This window comes from Bufo bufo, chromosome 3 (genome assembly GCF_905171765.1).
Source record: "Bufo bufo chromosome 3, aBufBuf1.1, whole genome shotgun sequence".
In the NCBI taxonomy this organism is placed as follows: Eukaryota; Metazoa; Chordata; class Amphibia; order Anura; family Bufonidae; genus Bufo; species Bufo bufo.
In genome coordinates, this window is record NC_053391.1 from 519,761,660 (window position 1) to 519,779,984 (window position 18,325).

The following is an 18,325-nucleotide window of genomic DNA, read 5'->3' on the forward strand; positions in this document are numbered from 1 at the left end:
GTTTAAAGCTTTATTGAGGTGGAGTGCACTTGGCTGGAGCCTGTAATACAACAGGGAAACACTGCCACTATGTGGTATACAGCCAGGTCACCAGCCCACCTTTATCATAACAGGCAGTCATTATATTACATTCCCACATACATGTTACAGGATATAATAAAGCATACAGAAAAATAAACAAGAAAAAATCATTTACAAAGATATTGCAGCAGGGTGACCTGGAATACAGCATGTCTTGCAGCCATTTTAGGAAGAACACATGGCTCTCTAACTGTACATCATCTACTCAGCCTAGCATGTGCTGCAGAGTTTAAAGGCTGCTAAAAAACATACAGTCACCTCTTTACATTCTACAGAACTATTATGGGTATATATTATAACTTTTTACAATAGATAAATGAACTTTAGCTTTAGAGAACTTAGACAGAGATCCTACCTCCTTCACAGTAAATGTCTGCACTGAGGAGACCAAACCAAGTAGCAGAATACACAGGGGGCTTTCTGGAAGAGTCCACTGTAAAGACTCTGTCTGTTAAAACTTTTCTGTTATCTAATAGCACATTTGAAGAGGTTTATTTAGCATGTCCTGACTCTCTGCTAACAGCTTATGAATATATGGAACTATATTTAACAAGTGATCATTGCTGCAGCTCCTGTATATTGGTATGACCCTATTGAAAACCTGCAGACTGGATATTTGGTGAAACTTCATGTGGTTCATATCGACTGTACTACACCACTGACTTGGTGCCTGGGCCTAAATATGTGACAGTGGCCTGTTCCAGTGGTGGGTGACGTGATGCCTGATTCTCTGCTATGACATGAAGACAGATTCTGTGCTGACATAAGGCCAGATTCTCTGTTACAGGACCTCTCTCCTCTGTCTGGGTGCCGGGGCCTAAATGTGTGACAGTGGCCTGTTCCAGTGGTGGGTGACGTGATGCCTGATTCTCTGCTATGACATGAAGACAGATTCTGTGCTGACATAAGGCCAGATTCTCTGTTACGGGACCTCTCTCCTCTGCCTGGGTGACTGGGCCTAAATATGTGACAGTGGCCTGTTCCAGTGGTGGGTGACGTGATGCCTGATTCTCTGCTATGACATGAAGACAGATTCTGTGCTGACATAAGGCCAGATTCTCTGTTACAGGACCTCTCTCCTCTGTCTGGGAGCCGGGGCCTAAATGTGTGACAGTGGCCTGTTCCAGTGGTGGGTGACGTGATGCCTGATTCTCTGCTATGATATGAAGACAGATTCTGTGCTGACATAAGGCCAGATTCTCTGTTACGGGACCTCTCTCCTCTGCCTGGGTGCCTGGGCCTAAATATGTGACAGTTGCCTGTTCCAGTGGTGGGTGACGTGATGCCTGATTCTCTGCTATGACATGAAGACAGATTCTGTGCTGACATAAGGCCAGATTCTCTGTTACGGGACCTCTCTCCTCTGCCTGGGCCTAAATGTGTGACAGTGGCCTGTTCCAGTGGTGGGTGACGTGAAGCCTGATTCTCTGCTATGACATGAAGACTGATTCTGCGCTGACATAAGGCCAGATTCTCTGTTACAGGACCTCTCTCCTCTGTCTGGGTGCCGGGGCCTAAATGTGTGACAGTGGCTTGTTCCAGTGGTGGGTGACGTGATGCCTGATTCTCTGCTATGACATGAAGACAGATTCTGTGCTGACATAAGGCCAGATTCTCTGTTACGGGACCTCTCTCCTCTGCCTGGGTGCCTGGGCCTAAATGTGTGACAGTGGCCTGTTCCAGTGGTGGGTGACGTGATGCCTGATTCTCTGCTATGACATGAAGACAGATTCTGTGCTGACATAAGGCCAGATTCTCTGTTACGGGACCTCTCTCCTCTGCCTGAGTGCCTGGGCCTAAATGTGTGACAGTGGCCTGTTTCAGTGGTGGGTGACGTGATGCCTGATTCTCTGCTATGACATGAAGACAGATTCTGTGCTGACATAAGGCCAGATTCTCTGTTACGGGACCTCTCTCCTCTGCCTGGGTGCCTGGGCCTAAATGTGTGACAGTGGCCTGTACCAGTGGTGGGTGACGTGATGCCTGATTCTCTGCTATGACATGAAGACAGATTCTGTGCTGACATAAGGCCAGATTCTCTGTTACAGGACCTCTCTCCTCTGTCTGGGTGCCGGGGCCTAAATGTGTGACAGTGGCCTGTTCCAGTGGTGGGTGACGTGATGCCTGATTCTCTGCTATGACATGAAGACAGATTCTGTGCTGACATAAGGCCAGATTCTCTGTTACAGGACCTCTCTCCTCTGTCTGGGTCCCGGGGCCTAAATGTGTGACAGTGGCCTGTTCCAGTGGTGGGTGACGTGAAGCCTGATTCTCTGCTATGACATGAAGACTTATTCTGTGCTGACATGAAGCCAGAATCTCTGTTACGCGACCTCTCTCCTCTGCCTGGGTGCCTGGGCCTAAATATGTGACAGTGGCCTGTTCTAGTGGTGGGTAACGTGATGCCTGATTCTCTGCTATGACATGAAGACAAATTCTGTGCTGACATAAGGCCAGATTCTCTGTTACGGGACCTCTCTCCTCTGCCTGGGTGCCTGGGCCTAAATGTGTGACAGTGGCCTGTTCCAGTAGTGGGTGACGTGAAGCCTGATTCTCTGCTATGACATGAAGACTGATTCTACGCTGACATGAAGCCAGATTCTCTGCTATGGCATGAAGAGACTGATTCTCTGCTGACATGAAGCCAGATTCTTTGCTATGGCATGAAGAGACTGATTTTCTGCTGACGTGAAGCCAGATTCTCTGCTATGGGACCTCTGTCCAATTGATATTGGTTCATTTTTATTTTTTTAATTTTTATTTTAATTCATTTCCCTATCCACATTTGTTTGCAGGGGATTTACCTACATGTTGCTGCCTTTTGCAGCCCTCTAGCTCTTTCCTGGGCTGTTTTACAGCCTTTTTAGTGCCCAAAAGTTCGGGTCCCCATTGACTTCAATGGGGTTCGGGTTCGGGACGAAGTTCGGATCGGGTTCGGATCCCGAACCCGAACATTTCCGGGAAGTTCGGCCGAACTTCTCGAACCCGAACATCCAGGTGTTCGCTCAACTCTAGTCATGGGATATTTTTATAGAGCTGGTTTTTAAGGATGCGGCAATACCAAATATGTCTATTTTATTTTATTTTTTCTATTTTTAAATTTTTTTTTTATTCCTTTTTTTTATTTTATTTTTTCAACCCTTTATTTTTATTTTTTTTATTTTACACTTTTCGTCCCCCATAAGGTCATACAATACCTCTGGGGGACATTTACTTCACTTTTTCATTTTTTTTTCACTGTTGATTCCTCCTGTAACTGGGCCTCCCATGCCAGACCCTCAGTGCTCAGATCCCCCTTCTCAGATCTGACCCCCCATGCTCAGACCTGACCAATCTATGCTCAAACAAGGTCCCCCATGCTCAGATCAGACCCCCATGTTCAGATCAGACCCCCATTGCTCAGATCAGCCCCCCCTCCCCCACCGCTCAGATCAGAACCTCCCATGCTTAGATCTATAATTTAAAAAAATCTCTTCCCTCTCCTGTTCAGGCTCTGGGCTCCTGCTTGGGCACCTGCTACTCGGCAGGTCTGACTCGCTCTCCACTGTGATTTGATGAGCGCAATGTCAGGTCATAGTGCGCGTCTTCACGTACTACGTTCTCACACTGTGTGCATCAGGACGTAGTGGAGAGTGAGCTGGAGCTGCAAAGTAGCAACAGTGCCCGATCAGGAAAAGAGAACTGAGCATGAGGTGGAGAGTGAGCCGGACTGACTGCTTACCTGCTCCACAGCTAGAGCCGCACTTGAAGAAGCAAAGAGCCGCATGCGGCTCAAGAGCCACGGGTTGGCCAACACTGGGTTAACCAATAAGTGCTTTTCAGGCTAGAAAGGCCTTGTACACACGACCGTACTTTTTCTTTTGGTCCGCAGGACGCCAGCCATGAATGTTCTGCATTCTGCAGAACGGAGTAACGGATGCAGACAGCACATGGAGTGCTGTCCGCATCTTTTACGGCACTGTTGAAGTGAATGGTTCCACATCCAAGCCACAAAAAAAATTGTATCTCAGATGAGGACTAAAACAATGGCCATGTGTGTGTGAGCCCTCAGGGAAAGTGCTTATTGCAGGGCACCTACAGTATATCTGGGGGTGCAGAAGGTGGTAATAACCAGTGAGTGTTGTCCTATGCAGTGAAGTAAAGCACTCATTTGTGAATAGGAGGCAGGAATGAAATGTCGCCACTTAAAGAAGTTTCCTAGTTAAAATGATTTTTAACATGTTCCTTCAGCATGGCCCCTGACACAGAAAATTCCTACTTTCCTGCTCCATGCTGCTCTCGCTGTCTCCATCCTCCGGTCCCTGAGCACCTCTCCAGCAAATGACTGACTTTAGCGGTGACACTCTGCTTGTGGCCACATCACCATTGAAGCCCGTCATTGGCTGGAGAGGTACAAGTGACTATGCCCATATCCAACCGGATGTAAACAGAGCCGCAACCAGAAGATGGAGACAGCGGGAGCGGCGGGGAGCAGGAGACTATGAATCTTCTGTTTCAGGCCCATGCTGCAGGAACGTGCTAAAAATCTTTTTTTTTACCAGGAAATCTCTAAGCCCCTGTTAAATGGCTCAAAATTCAGGACAATTACTGGGAACAAGTGTTCATAGGAACGCTCATTCCTGATATCTGGCGGTATAATCGTGCCGCTGATCAGCTGATAAACAAGGAATCGCTCGTTTGTCGTCTGATTTGCATATTTTATCAGGATGAAAGATGTACAATTATCGTCAGCACATCTCACCGTGTAATCAGGAATGTGCTACCAATAATCAATAGAGGTGAATGAGGGAGAAATGACCATTCCTTCCCAGTCACTTTGCATTAGCTTGTGTAATAGGCGGATGCAAACAAGCGCTGATTAACTTTATTTGCGGCCCCTTGAAATAGTGCGATGTGACAATGCGGCCCCCAGACTTAAAAAGGTTGTGCACCCCTTGTGTAGAATGAGCACAGTGTACACATTAACATCATTTGCCTATGCTTTCTGGGTGCATAAAGGGTGTTTCTGAATTGACTACTTCTCCTTCATTTTGTTATCGTAGATCGAGGAACCTTAGGGACCGTTTAGTATCTGCCCATGTATTACAGAATGTAAGATCAACTCAGACTGTGTTATCCACTCGCAAATCTGGTTGCTTCCCTTGCTTGAGATGTGTCAACTGTCGCCTGATGATTAAAGGCAAGCAGTTTACACATCCTAATACGGGGGAGACATTTCCTATTAGACATTTTTTTTACGTGTGACAGTGATCATGTCGTTTATAAGTTATCTTGCCCCTGTAATTTACTTTATGTGGGTAAGACTACCCTTGATCTTCAAACTCGACTTAACCAGCATCCTGACACTATTCGGAAAGAATGACAGGATTTACCAGTGCCAAAACTCTTTTCAGATTTGAAACATTCTGAACAGCAGTTACGGTTCCAGATCATTGACCACGTCCCTCCATTGAGGAGAGGTGGCAATAGGTGGAGAGGTGGATTTATTGAATAAAAAAGAGCTTTAATGGATCTTTAGACTGAACACGTTGAAACCCAAGGGTCTCAATGTAGATTTTAAGTTAAATACAATAATACACTGATCTCTCATTGATGTATAGGAGGTGTATTGCCCCCAGCCTCCTTCATGATTCTGATCGGCACTGCTGTGTTGTCAGGTTCTTTGGATTATGCTTATGATTAACATTATAATTTTTTTCTTTTTTTCATGTGTACCCAAGATTGATTTTCTTTTTTTATAGATATATGTCAATAACATTTGATCCACCGGGGGACTTGCGCCATATTGAGGATTGGGATATTGGTCTATTTGTAGGGAGGCGACAGAGGAAAATGCTTTATTTTAGTGTGGCTAGAGCTCTGATTATGAAAAAGACGACATGTACGGCTCTACTTATATATAATATATTGTGGTGGTAAAATCTGGAGTTAAGTGTTATTGTGGGAGTTTGGAGAGGGTCACTCCATGGGAGTGGGGTTGTCCTACCCTCTATCTCTCCAACAGATAGGGATCTTTGCTCTAGCAGGTAGTGATGACCCCTTCTTCACTCCTCTAGTAATACCTCCCTTTGAGGAGATCCCTTTTTTTGGCTTACTTAATAAACTAAGTGCCTAGTTATTTTATTTATGGGTATGCCAGTCTTCTTTTATTCGCTCTTATGCCACTGTTATTCCCTGTTGTCAACAAGTTTTCACAGCCACTTTATAGAGAGCGCTTATGTTTACTATTATACATTATAGAGCGATGTGCCCTTCCTTTGTTCCTCTTCTAAGATGGCTGCATTTGCATGTGCATGCTACAGCGCATGTCGGGCACGCTCAATATGCTCTGGACCTTCCTCTGCCTCCTCTAGTTTTCCTAGAAATATGCAGTTGCGCTCTAGTAACGCCGACTTTGGGGTGCTGCTATGTTATTAGTCCCCTGGTAAGCTCAACTGTTTGATCCTATTTTATATTAATTATTCTAACATGGAACACACATGTGTGATTGAGGGTTTTTATGAACATCAATCATGGTAATATATGGAATTATGCACTTTTTTATGTGTTGATGGACATGACAATCATGTTTATAAATTTCTACCAAATCAACCTTTCTTACATATGGTCAGATTAATCTGCAATATTATAACATATTGTCACCTTTACATGGAGGGAAAATGCATCATGGTAATATTGACTAATACTCTTGTAACTATGTTGACTACAAAGAGTTTAATGTTTTTACAATGTGCAGGAAAGGGTCAATAAAAGTTTTAGAATTTTTACTGGAATCCCCAATGGAAGGACTGAACATGGATATGAACATTGCCTTATTCATCTGTATAAGCATCAGACTCTGGCTAGAGGTGCTCTGTGGAAAGCATCCAAGGTTATAGAAAGTCAAAGTAAGACTGCCAGTACACATTGGATAACGGTTGGCTAAACACTCATTTAGACAATAACTCTCTCTTCTAAGCCTGCATGTTGGGCACAGACAAGTAGGTATGTGTTCTGAACAGGGGAAAAAACACTATCAGACACCTCTGACAGAGGCTTATCTCTCTGAGAACAAAAGGATTGGCAGTTAAAATCTAAGTGTCCAATCCTTATCTCCCTCGGCACCTACTGTCATGAGGCCCCCATACAGATTAAATGGTTGGCCGGTCCTTCTCAAATCCGCAGGTTCAGTCAACATTTACAGTATCAAATGTGTATGCCCAGCCTAGGAAGACACTTTAATTAGATGCCAGTACTCCAATGCAATATCAGTATGTTTTTTGAAGATAATTAGTATGTTGAGACCATATTGTCACTTGAATCATCTTTATATATACCGTATTTTTCGCCCTATAAGACGCAGCTGCCCATATGACGCCCCTAGGTTTTTGAGCAGGAAAATAAAAAAAAACATATATTTTGAACCAAAAGGTGTGCTTTTGGTGGTCTGTGGATGACACTATTATGGGGGATCTGTGGATGACGCACTGTTATGGGGGGGATCTGTGGATGGCACTGTTATGGGGGGATCTGTGGATGACACTGTTATAGGGGCATCTGTGGATGACACATATATAGCATCTTATGCTATATATGTGTCATCCACAGATATCCCCGATAACAGTGTCCCTGTGTACAGTAAAAAGTGACTCTAATACAAGTTGGGGCCATCAACTGGTATTAAAATCGCTGTGGGCCCGGTGCAGTCACTGTACTCTAATACACCGGGCCCCGCACACACCAGTATTCAGATGTTAACTGTAGGCAATTGATATGTTAATTGTAGGCAATCCATATTTAAACTACAAGGTAGCGCAATCCGCATACCTTAGTACTCACTATTGAACGCCCGTACTTGCAGGCAGGCTGGCCGGTCACACACTTCCTCACGGTGCGTGCTCCACCTGCTCCATTAATAAAGTGGGCGGAGCATGCGCCGTGAGGAAGTGAGTGACTGGCCAGCCTGCCTGCAAGTACAGGCATTCAATAGTGAGTACTAAGGTATGCGGATTGCACTACCTTGTAGTTTAAATGTGCATTGCCTACAGTTAACATATCAATTGCCTACAGTTTACATCTGAATACTTGTTTGTGAGGGGCCCGGTGTAAGAATACAGTGACTGGGCCCCACCGCGAGTTGGCTCCAGCCCCTCCTCCCTCCCTGCTGATACATCGCAGGCTGCGATGTAAAAATGGCAGCATTCGCCCCATAAGACGCACTGCCATTTTCTCCCCACTTTTGATACGGTAATTGTTTTTAAATAATTAAATGACATATGGATGCATGTTCTCTTTATTGTTTATTGAAGATGGGAAACAAAGGAGAGATCAAAATTGTGAAAGAAATTGGTCTGAGTTTAACACAATTGTACTTCAACAGACATCCATTTTGTCTTCTTCCCCTTTGTATCACTACTAGAGTTGAGTGAACTCGAACTGTAAAGGTTTTTCGACACCCGGACCTGAACATTTACGTAAAAGTTCGGGTTCGGTGTTCGGCGCTTTTTTGGTGCTTTTTGAAAGGCCAATCAACAAGAGTCATACTACTTGCCCTAAAAGGCCATCACAGCCATGCCTACTTTTGGCATGGCTGTGATTGGCCAACTGCAGCATGTGACCCAGCCTCTATTTAAGCTGGAGTCACGTAGCGCCGCCCGTCACTCTGCTCGGATTAGTGTAGGCAGAGGCTGCAGCTGCTGTGAGGGAGAGATCAGGGAGAAATCTTATGAAGAACTGCTTTTTTACTCAGCGATCTACAGCAAATGTGTTTTGTGGGTGCACTGCACAATTTTTTTAAGCCTGCCCTGAGCCAACTACTGCTGAAAACGAACTTTTTTTACTTCAGTTTGTCAATATCAATACGAAATTGGCAGCCACTTTATGCAACAATAGTGCACCAGCACAGAATATCTGCATGTCTGCAAGTCCAGAAATAATGCTTTTTGCTTACTAGGGTTAAAAAAAATACTTTTTTCATATAGTGCACATCTAGGATTAGACGTGCATAAGTGAGTGTCACATTTAGGCCAGAAATACAGCTTTTTGCTTACTGGGGTGAAAAAAAACCCATCTGTTTCATATAGTGCACATCTGGGATTAGACGTGCATAAGTGAGTGTCACATTTAGGCCAGAAATACAGCTTTTTGCTTACTGGGGTGAAAAAAAAAAAACATCTGTTTCATATAGTGCACATCTAGGATTAGACGTGCATAAGTGAGTGTCACATTTAGGCCAGAAATACAGATTTTTTTGCTTACTGGGGTGAAAAAAAAACATCTGTTTCATATACTGCACATCTGGGATTAGACGTGCCTAAGTGACTGTCACACTTAGGCCAGAAATACGGCTTTTTGGTTACTAGGGTGAAAAAACCCTCTGATATACTGCACATCTGGGATTAGACGTGCATAAGTGACTGTCACATTTAGGCCAGAAATACGGCTTTTTGGTTACTGGGGTGAAAAAACCCTCTAATATACTGCACATCTGGGATTAGACATGCATAAGTGACTGTCACATTTAGGCCAGAAATACGGCTTTGTGCTTACTGGGGTGAAAAAACCCTCTAATATACTGCACATCTGGGATTAGACGTGCATAAGTGACTGTCACATTTAGGCCAGAAATACAGCTTTGTGCTGACTGGGGTGAAAAAACCCTCTGATATACTGCACATCTGGGATTGGACTTTCATAAGTGACTGTCACATTTAAGCCAGAAATACGGCTTTGTGCTTACTGGGGTGAAAAAACCCTCTAATATACTGCACATCTGGGATTAGACATGCATAAGTGACTGTCACATTTAGGCCAGAAATACAGCTTTGTGCTGACTGGGGTTAAAAAACCCTCTGATAAACTGCACATCTGGGATTAGACGTGCATAAATTACTGTGAAATTTAGGCCACAATTACCGCTGTCATATAGAGTTTAAAAAAAATAATTGAGTGCAATACCCTACATCAGTGTTTTTATTGGTGGTTAATTATTTTTAACAGACTTAACACCTTTTTACTTTGCTTTGTGAACGCTAACTATGAGGCAAACATCTAATAAGGGACGCGGTCATGGTCGTGGTGGTGGTGTTGGTGGAGCCTCTGGTGCAGGGAGAGGACGTGGCCGTTCTGCCACAGCTAGACGTCCTACTGAACCTACTACCTCAGGTCCCAGTACCCTCCACAATCTACAGCAATATTTGGTCGGGCCTAATGCTGTTCTAAGGATGGTAAGGCCTGAGCAAGTACAGGCGCTAGTCAATTGGGTGGCCGACAGTGGATCCAGCACGTTCACATTATCTCCCACCCAGTCTTCTGCAGAAAGCGCCCATCAGTCTGTCACATCACCCCCGTGCATATCGGGGAACCTGTCTGAGCCTCAAGTCATGCAGCAGTCTCTTATGCTGTTTGAAGACTCTGCTGGCAGGGTTTCCCAAGGGCATCCACCTAGCCCTTCCCCAGGGGTGGAAGACATAGAATGCACTGACGCACAACCACTTATGTTTCCATGGGAATACCACCTCAGCAAGTCTCTGATGATGACGAAACACAGGTGCCAACTGCTGCGTCTTTCTGCAGTGTGCAGACCAAAAAGGAGGTCAGGGAGGAAGACTGGGTGGAAGACGATACAGGGGACGATGAGGTCCTAGACCCCACATGGAATGAAGGTCGTGCCACTGACTTTCAGAGTTCAGAGGAGAGGCAGTGGTGAGACCGAGCCAACAGCGTAGCAAAAGAGGGAGCAGGGTGCAAAGGCAGAGCAGCCATCGCCAAAACAGTTCGCCTGCTACTGGCCACCGTAACCAGGGACCGAGCATACCAAAGGCAGCTTCAAGGAGTTCCCTGGCATGGCACTTCTTCACACAATGTGCTGACAACAAGACCTGAGTGGTTTGCACGCTGTGCCATCAGAGCTTGAAGCGAGGCATTAACGTTCTGAACCTTAGCACAACCTGCATGACCAGGCATCTACATGCGAGACAGTGGAGTAAGCACCTTCAAAACCAAGAAAGGGATCCTGCTCCCTCTTCTGCTGCTGCCTCGGCCTCTTCATCCACCATTGGAGGAACGTTGGCACCTGCCGCCCAGCAAACAGAGGATGTGCCACCAACAACACCACCTCTGTCACCAAGCATCTCCACCATGTCACATGGAAGCGTTCAGCTCTCCATCTCACAAACCTTTGAGAGAAAGCGTAAATTCCCAACTAGCCACCCTCGATCCCTGGCCCTGAATGCCAGCATTTCTAAACTACTGGCCTTTGAAATTCTGTCATTCAGGCTGGTGGAGATGGACAGCTTCAAACAGCTCATGTCGCTTGCTGTCCCACAGTACTTCGTTTCCAGCTGCCACTACTTCTCCAGGAGAGCAGTGCCCTCCCTGCACAACCAAGTATCGGATAAAATCAAGTGTGCACTGCGCAACGCCATCTGTGGCAAGGTCCACCTAACCACAGATACGTGGACCAGTAAGCACGGCCAGGGATGCTATATCTCCCTAACTGCACACTGGGTAAATGTAGTGGCGGCTGGGTCCCAGGCGGAGAGCTGTTTGGCGCACGTCCTTCCGCCGCCAAGGATCGCAGGGCATTATTCTTTGCCTCCTGTTGCCTCCTCTTCCTACTCGGCTTCCTCCTCCTCTTCTACCACCTCCTCATCCGGTCAGCAACAGACGACCTTCACCACCACCTTCAGCACAGCCAGGGGTAAACGTCAGCAGGCCGTTCTGAAACTGATGTGTTTGGGGGACAGGCCTCACACCGTGCAGAAGTTGTGGCGGGGTATAGAACAACAGACCGACGAGTGGTTGCTGCCAGTGAGCCTCAAGCCCGGCCTGGTGGTGTGCAATAATGGGCGTAATCTCGTTTAAGCTCTGGGACTAGCTGGTTTGATGCACATCCCTTGCCTGGCGCATGTGCTGAATTTGGTGGTGCAGAAATTCATTCACAACTACCCCGACATGTCAGAGCTGCTGCATAAAGTGCGGGCCGTCTGTGCGCGCTTCCGGCGTTCTCATCCTGCCGCCACTCGGCTGTCTGCTCCACAGTGTAACTTCAGCCTTCCAGCTCACACCCTCATATGCAACGTGCCCACCAGGTGGGCACCCAACTTGCACATGCTGGAGAGACTGTGCAAGCAGCAGTAGGCCATAGTGGAGTTTTAGCTGCAGCACGCACGGGTAAGTCGCACTGCGGAACAACACCACTTCACCACCAATGACTGGGCCTCCATGCGAGACCAGTGTGCCCTGTTGCACTGTTTCGAGTACTCCACCAACATGGCCAGTGGCGATGACGCCGTTATCAGCGTTACAATACCACTTCTATGTCTCATTGAGAAAACACTTAGGGCGATGATGGAACAGGATGTGGCCCAGGATGAGGAGGAGGAAGAGGGGTCATCTCTAACACTTTCAGGCCAGTCTTTTAGAAGTGGCTCAGAAAGAGGATTTTTGCTACAGCAGAGGCCAGGTACAAATTTGGCCAGCCAGGGCCCACTACTGGAGGACAAGGAGGAGGATGGGGATAAAGCATGTTCACAGCGGGGTGGCATCCAACGCAGCTTGGGCCCATCACTGGTCCGTGGCTGGGGGGATACGGAGGACGCAGACGATAGGCCTCCCACAGAGGACAACTTGTCCATACCTTTGGGCAGCCTGGCACACATGAGCGACTACATGCTGCAGTGCCTGCACAACAACAGCAGAGTTGCCCACATTTTTACGTGTGCTGACTACTGGGTGGCCACCCTGCTGGATCCCCGTTACAAAGACAATGTGCCGTCCTTAATTCCCTCACTGGAGGTGATTGGAAAATGCGTGACTACAGGCGCACGCTGGTAGACGCGCTTCTGAGAGCATTCCCGACTGACGCCGGGGGACAAGTAGAAGCACAAGGCGAAGGCAGAGAGGAGAATGAGGCCGCCAACGCAGCTGTGTCAGCGCCAGCACCTCAGAAGGCAGGGTTAGCATGCCGACATGTGGAAAAGCTTTGTCACCTCGCCACAACAACCGGCCCCAACTGCTGGTATGGAGCGTGTTAGCAGGAGGCAGCATTTGAACAACATGGTGGAGCAGTACCTGTGCACACGCCTACACGTACTGACTAATGGTTCTGCCCCATTCAACTTCTGGGTCTCCAAATTGTCCACATGGCTAGAGTTTGCCTTGGAGGTGCTGGCCTGCCCTGCAGCCAGTGTACTCTCTGAACGTGTATTTAGCACGGCAGGAGGCGTCATTACAGACAGACGCAGCCGCCTGTCCACAGCCAACGTGGACAAGCTCACATTCATTAAAATGAACCAGGCTTAGATCCCTCAGGACTTGTCTGTACCTTGTGCAGAGTAGACAGTTCTAACAGCCTCAACCATCCATCCTTGTACTCAAGTGCACATATTCCTTTTTTTTTTTATATATGTCACAATATTTTGGGGGATACCCCTATGTAAAAATGCAAAATAACACACATCTGTGTTGGCTACCTATTCCTTCTTTGCCGCCGCTTCCACCTAGACCACTACGTGAGCCTACACGGCCACATCCACCCATTCACCGCCTCCTCAACCTCTTCCTCCTACATCATTCCTAATTGTTATTTTTTTAAGGTCTTTTATGTTTTTTTAATTCATTTCCCTATCCACATTTGTTTGCAGATCATTTGCCATGCTCTTAAGCACATTTTTCTGCCTTTTGCAGCCCTCTAGTTCTTTCAATGGAGTTCGGGTTTGGGATCAAGTTCGGGTCCCGAACCCGAATTCTTTTTTCAAGTTCGGCCGAACCTGCCAAACCTGAACATCCAGGTGTCCGCTCAACTCTAATCACTACTTTTGTTGGGTTTTATTTCATCTATTTCTTAACTATCATTTATATGGAACATAAATCAAGCTTTAATTTTGCAAATAGGAAGAGCCTAGATTAGTAAGCATGATATCCTAAAATATATAGAAATTAGGCAAATAGCAATATTTCATGAAAAAAATATATTATATATATATATATATATATATATATACACTCACCTAAAGAATTATTAGGAACACCATACTAATACGGTGTTGGACCCCCTTTTGCCTTTAGAACTGCCTTAATTCTACGTGGCATTGATTCAACAAGGTGCTGATAGCATTCTTTGGAAATTTTGGTCCATATTGATAGGATAGCATCTTGCAGTTGATGGAGATTTGAGGGATGCACATCCAGGGCACGAAGCTCCCGTTCCACCACATCCCAAAGATGCTCTATTGGGTTGAGATCTGGTGACTGTCGGGGCCATTTTAGTACAGTGAACTCATTGTCATGTTCAAGAAATCAATTTGAAATGATTTGAGCTTTGTGACATGGTGCATTATCCTGCTGGAAGTAGCCATCAGAGGATGGATACATGTTCTCATTCTGTTTACGCCAAATTCGGACTCTACCATTTGAATGTCTCAACAGAAATCGAGACTCATCAGACCAGGCAACATTTTTCCAGTCTTCAACAGTCCAATTTTGGTGAGCTCGTGCAAATTGTAGCCTCTTTTTCCTATTTGTAGTGGAGATGAGTTGTACCCGGGGGGGTCTTCTGCTGTTGTAGCCCATCCGCCTCAAGGTTGTGCGTGTTGTGGCTTCACAAATGCTTTGCTGCATACCTCGGTTGTAACGAGTGGTTATTTCAGTCAACGTTGCTCTTCTATCAGCTTGAATCAGTCGGCCCATTCTCCTCTGACCTCTAGCATCCACAAGGCATTTTTGCCCACAGGACTGCCGCATACTGGATGTTTTTCCCTTTTCACACCATTCTTTGTAAACCCTAGAAATGGTTGTGCGTGAAAATCCCAGTAACTGAGCAGATTGTGAAATACTCAGACCGGCCCGTCTGGCATTAACAACCATGCCACACTCAAAATTGCTTAAATCACCTTTCTTTCCCATTCTGACATTCAGTTTGGAGTTCAGGAGATTGTTTTGACCAGGACCACACCCCTAAATGCATTGAAGCAACTGCCATGTGATTTGTTGACTAGATAATTGCATTAATGAGAAATAGAACAGGTGTTCCTAATAATTCTTTAGGTGAGTGTATATATATATATATATATATATATATATACTAGCAGAAGGACCCGGCTTCACATGGGTATATTTAATCTATTTCATTTAATGTTTCTGTGTTTCATTAAAAGATATCGACAGTATCCCCCATAACAGTGACCTCTATAGTACCCCGCCCCCTTAACACTGACCCACCCACAGTTCCCCGCTTCCTAAAATGGGACCTCCACAGCAGCCCATCCCCTTAACATTGACCTTCATAGCAGCTCTCCCCTTCAACAATGAGTTTCACAGCACCCCACTCCCTTGACATTGACCTCCTCAGTGGCCCGCCCCCTTAACAGTGACCTATACAGCACCCTTCCCCTTAACACTGACTTCCATAGGGGAACGTACCCTTATCTGTGTCCTACACTGTTTCCTGCCCTCTTAACAGAGACCTTCAAAGCACTCGTCCCTTTAACAGTGACTGCCACAGTATCCCGTTCTCTTAACAGTGACCTCCACAGTACCTCGCTCCCTTAGCAGTGACCTCACAGTACCCTGCTGACTTAACAGTGACCTGCACAGCAGCTGACCCTTTAATAGTGGCCCCTGCCCCCTTAACAGTTACCTCTACAGTGCCCGCCCCTTTAACAGTGACCTCCACAGCGGCCTGCCCCCTTTACAGTAACATCCACAATGAACGCCCCTTTAATAGTGAGCTCCACAGCAGCTGCCCTTTGAATAGTGGACCCTGCCCCTTAACAGTGACCTCCAAAGCAGCTGCCCCTTGATTAGTGGCCCCAGCCCCCTTAACATTGACCTCCAAAGCGCGCTACACCTTTAAGGCTAGGGCTACACGATAACATGTGTCGTGCAACATTTTGTCGCACCAATGTCGCACAACAATTTTTATAATGATAGGCTATGGTGTCGCACTGCGACATGCAACATGCTGTGACTGCGACATGACACTTGCAAAAAGTCCATCCAAGATGGATTTTTCTGTAACTGTCACGTCACAGTTGCAGTATGTCACATGTCACAGTGCCACACCATATACTATCATTATAAAAATTGTCATGCGACATCAATGTCGTATTGTAGTTGTGCCATATGTGTCGTGAGACATATTGTCAAGCAACACATGTCGTTGTGTAGCCCTAGCCTAAAGCTGACCTACAGCAGTGAAGAAAAATGGCTTGGTTGTTATGGAAACCTGGAGTAAAACTGTGTGTATGTGTAGACTAAGAGCCTGCAAGCATATATTGGCTGATAAGGGACATATGACTGTGTATATGGCAGTTGGGATTTGAAGAGAAAGACTTGCAGGCTTGTATTGGCTAATGCAGGTCATTTTTGGGGAATATCTTAAAAACGGTACGTCCTAGAGAGCTGAGACCTGGTCTAGATTTTAGCATGTAGCTGTCTGACTTTACTTCTGTATTCTATCTTTTTATTCCTGGTTACTTTATTAAATGATTCTGATTGGTCATATTAAAATTAGTTTGTAAGGGAAGGGAAGGGGGTAGAGGTAGACCAACCAGGCTTGTTTGAGTCTTTGAATCTTCGGCCGGCATACTTCCCTTGGCACAAGGGAAGACCATTAACTAATTTGAATCCCACGGATAAGTGAGGTGTAGTCCCCCTAGTTTGAGACTTGTCCTAAATTGCAGCGACAGAGTCAAACATAACCTCAAGATAGTGGGGTGCTGCCCCAGGGTTCTGATGGTACCACAGACTGAAATTAACATATCAGGTTTAGGTACAGTAGATTAGAAGATAGGAGAATGACAATGTCAGTTTTTGAGAGATTCAGTTTCAGAAAGAGGATATCATGTTAGTGACTTCTGTCAATCATTGGTGCTTTGTAGCACTGCTGGAGTGATGGATGTCATGGGTATGATGAGCGACATGGGCAATATTCAAATTTGCAATATTTTGCTAATTATCGGGCGAATATTTGCCCTAAATTAGCAAATTTGAGAATTTGTGAATTCTAGTCATTATTTTCTTGATTGTGAAAATCGGCAATCAGAAAATTTGCGATAAAAATTGGCGATAAAAAATTTGCGATACGAAAATTTGCAATCAACACTACTCCTAAAGTCAAAGTTATTGCAGCCTTCTCATTGACCCACAAGCAAGAAGCAGTAAGGGATCATGGGTACTGATGAAAAAAATCTAGAATATTCGCGATTACGAATATACAGCACTATATTCTATATATTTCCAAATTTTCAAAGTGCCAATATTCGTGATAAAAATTCGCGATTAGAATATTCACAATCAACACTAGTCATGGGGTGAAGTATATAGTTGGGTGCCATCAGAAAAGAGATGTTAATGACAACAAAATGTACTGATATTCTGTATGATCGGGGTATGATTCTGTATAGAGATAAAAGAGTGGAACTGAACACTCCAACTGGAACTCAAACATCAAGAGTATAAAGAGAAGAGGTAGAGCCAGGGAATGATACACTGAAGGAACCGCCAGAAAGATAGGAGGAAATGCCAAGAGGAAGAAGTTTCCATAAGACCAATAGAGTGAAGCCTGTTGAGGAGGAGTTTGTGGTCTACTATATCAAATGCTGCAGAGAGATCCAGAAGAAACAGTAGAGAAGAGATGCCATTCTTTTTTATTGTCAGGAGATAGTTAGACAAAGGTGCAAATTTCTTAACAAGTCTTGGGATTGTTTATAGTAGACTTCATCAAAGCTCCCTGGACAGCCTTCATTGTAAAACAATGATGATGACCAAGTTCTGTCCTATAATTGATTTGTTCAAAAACCAGAAAAACAATTCCATTATTATAAATCATGTGGCTGTATATGGAATAACCCAACATACATGTCTGGATGAATTCATTGGCAACCATCAAAAACATCACATTTTGACTGTCTCCAAAATCATCTGTCTCTAAAATCAGTGTTGATTTATGAAGCTGTTTTTGTAGATACATGTTTTGGTTTCTTTTGAAGTGGTTTTTAGTGGTTTTTTTTAAACTAATGGGTGCTTATTTAATTTTAAAACTGCATTTTATGCCTGTGGTTTTTGGCGTGTAACTGTGCCAAAAAATGCACAAAAAAAAGTATGGAAGCATATAGCATACTTTTTATTCATTTCAATAAGATATTCAGTGTAGAGTCTGTGCCAAGTTTGGGCAAAGCTGCTCCTCATTGAAATGAAAGGGTGTCTGTTTGGGGTTGTATTTTGGCCCTGATTCCAACATGGAAAACATGCCTAAATTAAG